Source organism: Bufo gargarizans, chromosome 2 (genome assembly GCF_014858855.1).
Source record: "Bufo gargarizans isolate SCDJY-AF-19 chromosome 2, ASM1485885v1, whole genome shotgun sequence".
In the NCBI taxonomy this organism is placed as follows: domain Eukaryota; kingdom Metazoa; phylum Chordata; class Amphibia; order Anura; family Bufonidae; genus Bufo; species Bufo gargarizans.
In genome coordinates, this window is record NC_058081.1 from 343,317,845 (window position 1) to 343,323,636 (window position 5,792).

A 5,792-nucleotide genomic window follows, 5' to 3' on the forward strand; every position below is an offset into this window, starting at 1 on the left:
TCGTGGTAAAGGGAGGATTTATAGAAATAGCATGTAGCTTGCCAATTCTCCTAGCCGTTGTGAGTGCTACCAGTAAAAACATTTTATAGGTAAGATATTTAATCGTAACTAACTCAATGGGTTCAAATGGAAGCTAAGTTAAGGAATTAAAGGACCAGATTTAGATCCCATGGGGGGAACTCTTGGAGACAAAACTGGAGTTATCCTAACCACTGCTTTAAAAAAAATCTAAGGACCCAAGGATCCGCAGCAAAAAAAAAATTCAAATAGTACTGACAAGGCCGAGACCTGCACATTTAAGGGTGCTCTTTACCAGCCCCTTCTGCAGAAATTCCAGAACATACGAAATAGGGACTGAAAGAGGTAATTTTTTAGGGTTAAGTTTACAAAAATCTATACATTTTTCTCATGTTCTAGCATAAATAGAGACTGTTACTGGCTTTCTACTTTTAAGCAGTGTGGAAATAAGATCCTGAGAAAATCCTTTCCTGTCTAATAGGTTCCTTTAAAATTCCAAGCAGTTAGGTGTAGACCACCTACTGCTGGATTAGATTGGACCCTGGGATAGTAGACCGGGAATCTCCAGAAGAATCCACGGTTCTGAGACCGACATTGTCCTGAGAAGAGTAAACCATGCCCTTCTCGGCCAAAAAGGAGCGATGAGGATTACTCTCTCTCTGTCGTTCCTAATCTTCTTCAGAACTACTGGCAGTAATTAAAGGGGGGGGGGGGGGGGGGGGGGGAGCATAAGCTAGAGAAAAGTCCCATTTCAGTAGGAGGGAGTCTACCCCATAAGGGGACTCCCTAGGATTTAGTGAAGAAAACAGATCTACCTTCTTGTTTTTGCTCGAGGCGAACAGGTCCATTACTGGCACACCCCACAACCTTGTGATCTTGGAAAATATTAATCTGTTCAAGGACCATTCTCCCTGTCTTAGGCCGAATGCACACGGCCGTGTTCCGCGGCCGAGAGTGGTCCGTGGTAACACGGCCTGGCATCCTGTTGAGAGCAGGAGCGCACGGCGTCATTGGTTGTATAGTGTATTACTGTAGTGCAGCGGCGGCATGAAGCGCACGGCGTCATAGCAACCAATGATGCCGTGCTCTCCTGCTCTGAACAGGAATCCAGCCCGGCATACCACGTACTAATTTTAACTGAGATCTTTGAGGAAAAAAAATCTGGGAGATATACTCTCTGCGTCACTGAGTCCAAGATTAGACCAAGAAACCTCTGCCGCCTTACTGGTTTTAGTCTGGATTTTTTGTTGTTCACCATCCAGTCCAACTCCTGAAAGGTTTTCATTACTATCTGAACTGCCTCCCTGCAACTGTAGTGGGATTTTGCAATGATAAAAAAGTCGTCTAGGTATGGTATTATCAACACATCCTTTAGTCTTATAAACAATATCATTTCTGCTACCACTTTGCTAAAGATCCTCGGGCCATAGACTGTCACGACCATGTTTATGGCCGTGACTCCTTGGGAGCCGCATACAGTTGCCCGCGGTTTGGGTTGTAGTGTCAACCGCAGCTGGAGGCATAATGTTGTTAGCCTCAGGTGCGGTTGCCGCGGACAACAGGTATGTGTGTGGTCCCCTTGGAGTTGTGTGCGTGTTTGTAAGCACTTTTGTATGTCTGTGTGCACTTTGTTTATGTTTGGTGTGCACTGACATCTTCCCTTCACTGTGGCTGTCCGTGGCAACGTTTGGTTGTATGGTGTACATGTGGTGGCAGTGTCCCGGCCTTCGGGCTGACTCCCAGGACACGGTTGCCACCCATGTCGTTGCCTGCGGCAACAGCCACAGTGTGTTTGTTGTTTGGACACTTCCCCTTTAAGTTGTGTTTTCCCTTCTGTGGTTTTGGAAGGGTTAACTCCCTTTCTGTGTGTGTGAGTCACGGGGTGTGTCTGATTGTTGGGTGTGGCCTCTTGGCCCTATATAGCCTCATTTGTAGGCAGTAGCCAGAGAGGGTGATTCAGCCATGCTTGCTGGAGACATCCTCCTGGTTATTTACCAACTGCCAGTGGGGGTCATCCTTCTGGTCATAGCAAATATAATGTTGTTTGGTGTCTAGAAGATGTGTTTGGTTTTATGCTTGTTTATTGCACCTATGGTCCTGGGTTCCCGTGTGATGTGTGTTGTGTGCTGAGTCCTTGTGTTTGTGGATAGCTGTACTTTCACATGGGTTCCAGGCTTTGTGTCTGTGGCAGGTGAGTGTTATGTTTGTGGCAAGTACCTGCCATTGCCATAGGTTGTACTTGTTCTCCCTTCCTTGCAGCTTGGCCAGTGAGACTCCTGTTCCTCCGTATCCAGAAGGAACAGGTTGTCTTACTGTCACGGCTGTTTAAGGGTAACAAGAGCATACACAGTAAAAAGAGCTACTGACCGGACCCAAACTAGGGAAGAGAAAGGGTGACCCCTGTCAGACCCTCAACACTCTCCCTATGCTGCTAAAACACATGCCCGGATCCATGTGGTAGAACGAGGCATGCCCGCGTGCCTAAGACTGATGAGCCCTGTAACCCCTACAATAGTGGAAGGGGCACGGCCACCGATGCCCTGCTCAGAATATGGAGGGAACCGTGGCCACCTCAGATCCAGTCAGAAAATCACCAGGTACACAACAATGTCTGCACACTTAGCTGATGGAGCTGCAGCCGCAGAGAAGACGGATCCAAGGGCCCCTGGCAATATCCGGAGTGATTGCAGCAACAGAACACAGGTCCAGAGAACTAATAGCTAAACAAGTGAAGATACTCAAGGCAGAGCTACAACTGAAAAGAGAAATATAATCCACGCCCTGCAATAGGAGGAGGGGTGATTTAAAGGCAGGGAAATCAAACGCAGGAGGAACAGCTGGGAGTAAAGACCTCATCACAGGGGTGGAGAAACAGAACAGTGAGAACACCTCCAAACGCTAAGTGACATCATCACAGGGGTGGAGACAGAGCTGTGAGAACGTCTCAAAGCTCTGGTAGTGACACTTACCCTGACTCCTAGTCCAGGGACCGGTCGGAGGGTGAGTTAGGGCTCCGAGGTTCCTGAGCATGGGTCCTTCTACCTTAAAGGTCGGCCCATGCAGCTAGGCGTTAGGGTCAGGTTAGGGATGCGATAGGAGGTGACCTGCTCCCTAGTCCTGTCGTCCTGGTCAAGCAGCGACCATCTTCCATCATCGCGCGGCTGACGGTTTCCCCCATCCTCAGCCGTGACATAGACAGACCGAAGGGTAACACCTGGATACTACTGCAGACGACAGTCTATAAACATTGCAACCCTGAGATACTTCTGGAATTCCTGGTGCATAGGTATGTGAAAATAGGCATCTTTCAGATCTATTACCACCATGCTCCTCATTGTTTCCATTGTGAATTTTTTGAACACCAGGAATTTGCTCAAACCCTTTGATAATAGTTCTGTTGGAACCATCTGGCTTGGGTACCAGAAAAAGTGGGGAAAAATAACCCTTGTACAGCTCTTTGTGCAGAACAGGATCAATGACATCTTTTTCTATCAGATCTTGCACTTCCTTTATTATGGGAAAATAAACCTTTTACAGAACAATTTTTTGTAATAACAAACCTTTGATGTGGCAAGGAGCGAAACTCTGGTTTTAGGCCTGTTCGAATAATATCTAAAACCCATGGCCCTGCAATTTTTTCCCAGGCGGAAAGGAAGAATTTTAGCCTTCCACCCACATTTAGCCTGGCTTCATTGCTGTGACTGCTTCTTATTTGACGAGGAAGAGTTTCCGAACAAGAACCCTTTCGCTGCCAAATTCCTGGACCTTTGTCTTTGATCTTTGTCCCTAAACAGTCTCCTATTTGAATTACCCCTGAAGGAACGAAAGGACTACCTGTACTTAGAAGAAAAAATTCCAGAAGGGTTAGGAGTAGTAAATATATATATATATATATATTATATATATATATATTTTTTTTAATCTGCTGCCTTCTCCAACAAATCATCTAAGTCAGGACTGAATAGAAACTCTCCCTGGCAGGGAATACCCCATAATTTCTGCTTTGAGGCCACATCCCCTCCACTCCAACTTTTAAACCAAAGCGCCCTACGAGTTGAGTTAGTAAGGGATGCGGACTGAGTGCTGTTTTACTGCATCAACAGAAGTGTCTGTCAAAAAGTCAGCCGCTTTTTGTAATGTGGGCAGAGAGGATAAAATCTGATCTCTAGGGAACCTATCTTTCAACTGGACTTCGAGTTGTTATAACCAAAGAGCTAAGGTTCTGGCAGTCACAGTAGCAGCTATGCTAGGACGAAATGAGGAAGTGGACGCTTCCCATGCCCCTCTCAGGAAAGACTCAGCTTTCTTATCCAGGTTGTCTTTAGAACACCAGTATCCTCAAAAAGGGAGAGAGGATTTTTTTGACACCTTTGAAATAGCGACATCTATCTTTGCGGGCTTTTCCCCTCACAGATGAAGTCTCCTCTTTAAAGAGGCATTTGCTCTTAAAGGACCTAGTGATAAAAACCTTTTTACATGGCTTTTTCCATTCCCTTTGAATTAGAGAAATACTACTATGCACAGGAAAACACTGGCCCTTCCTTTCCTGTAACCCTTCAAATAAAGACTCCGCCACTGACTTATCTTGCTTAACATCCTCAATATTCATGGTAGATTTTATAACCTTAAGCAATCTATCAGTGTCCTCCGGGAGAAACCAGGCTCTATTGATAACTTCATCAGAGGAAGAGGTATCCTGAGGGGAATCACTGTCACCAGAGGGAGGATCCTGGGATAGGCTAATCAGAGAGCCTTTGACAGTTTCTGAACCCTTAAATTTTTTGCTTGGTTTCAAGGAATTCTTAACTTCTTTTTTAATCAGCGATTTAATATTTTCTAAAAGTGACAGTGATTAATCGGAGATGGTCTTATCAATACAGCTTTGGCATAACCTCTTTTCATAAGAAGATGACAATGATGTTTTGCATATAGCACATTCTTTGTTTTTTCTTTTTCCCAGCATCCTCTTGGGATTTGACGGGACCGGAGCCACCATCTCTTTCTCTCTGTAGATTCCTGTGTCTTTTCTTCCTCCATTTTAGCAGGACCACAAGGAAGCCAAAATTTTTTTTTTTATTGTTTTGGGAATAAAATACATTTCCATTAACTCCCTTTATGTTCCCTAACAGAAACAGGGAAGGAAGGGGGGAGGGAGAGAAGAGAGAGGTGTAGAGCTTTTCTAGACCTAGAAGTCAGAAGAAGCACTGTCCAAACGACAATCTACTCCCTGATCGCAGCAGGCCGCCATTAGCTTCAGGGTCCCTGCCGCTACAGAGGCTTTACATACTGCGGGTCCAGAAGCACGATTCCCAACATGCTTCCGGGCGTACGTCACACTCCGCGCCGCCCCACGGAAGTAGCCGTGCTCCAGTTGCACAGAAAAGCTGCGTGTCAGAGCCTTCATTCAAGGATGCCCACACGCCATCTGCTCCAACAGCGTCTGCTCCTGCCTGGATGGAGCCTCCTGCGGGGCAGAGCTTTCCCTGAAAAGTTACCCACGCAAAACTGCCGCAAGATATCCCTGGAGCACCTCTGTATCCTAGGGTCCTGCCAGCATGCCACTGCAGTGCGATGGACCCGGGCAGTATACCGTCAGCCCTCTAGGGCCTCCCTAGGAATACAAGACCGACGGTAAGAACCTGCAAAAGAACTGTAGGTCTCCCACTCCAGGGAAAGGAAACCACTGACAGAGTAGAGAGGCTCCACCTTTTTATTCCGTAGGTTTCCTGTCCCCGGGGGTGGATCTCTCTCTCTGTGGTGCGGGGAGGGGAAAA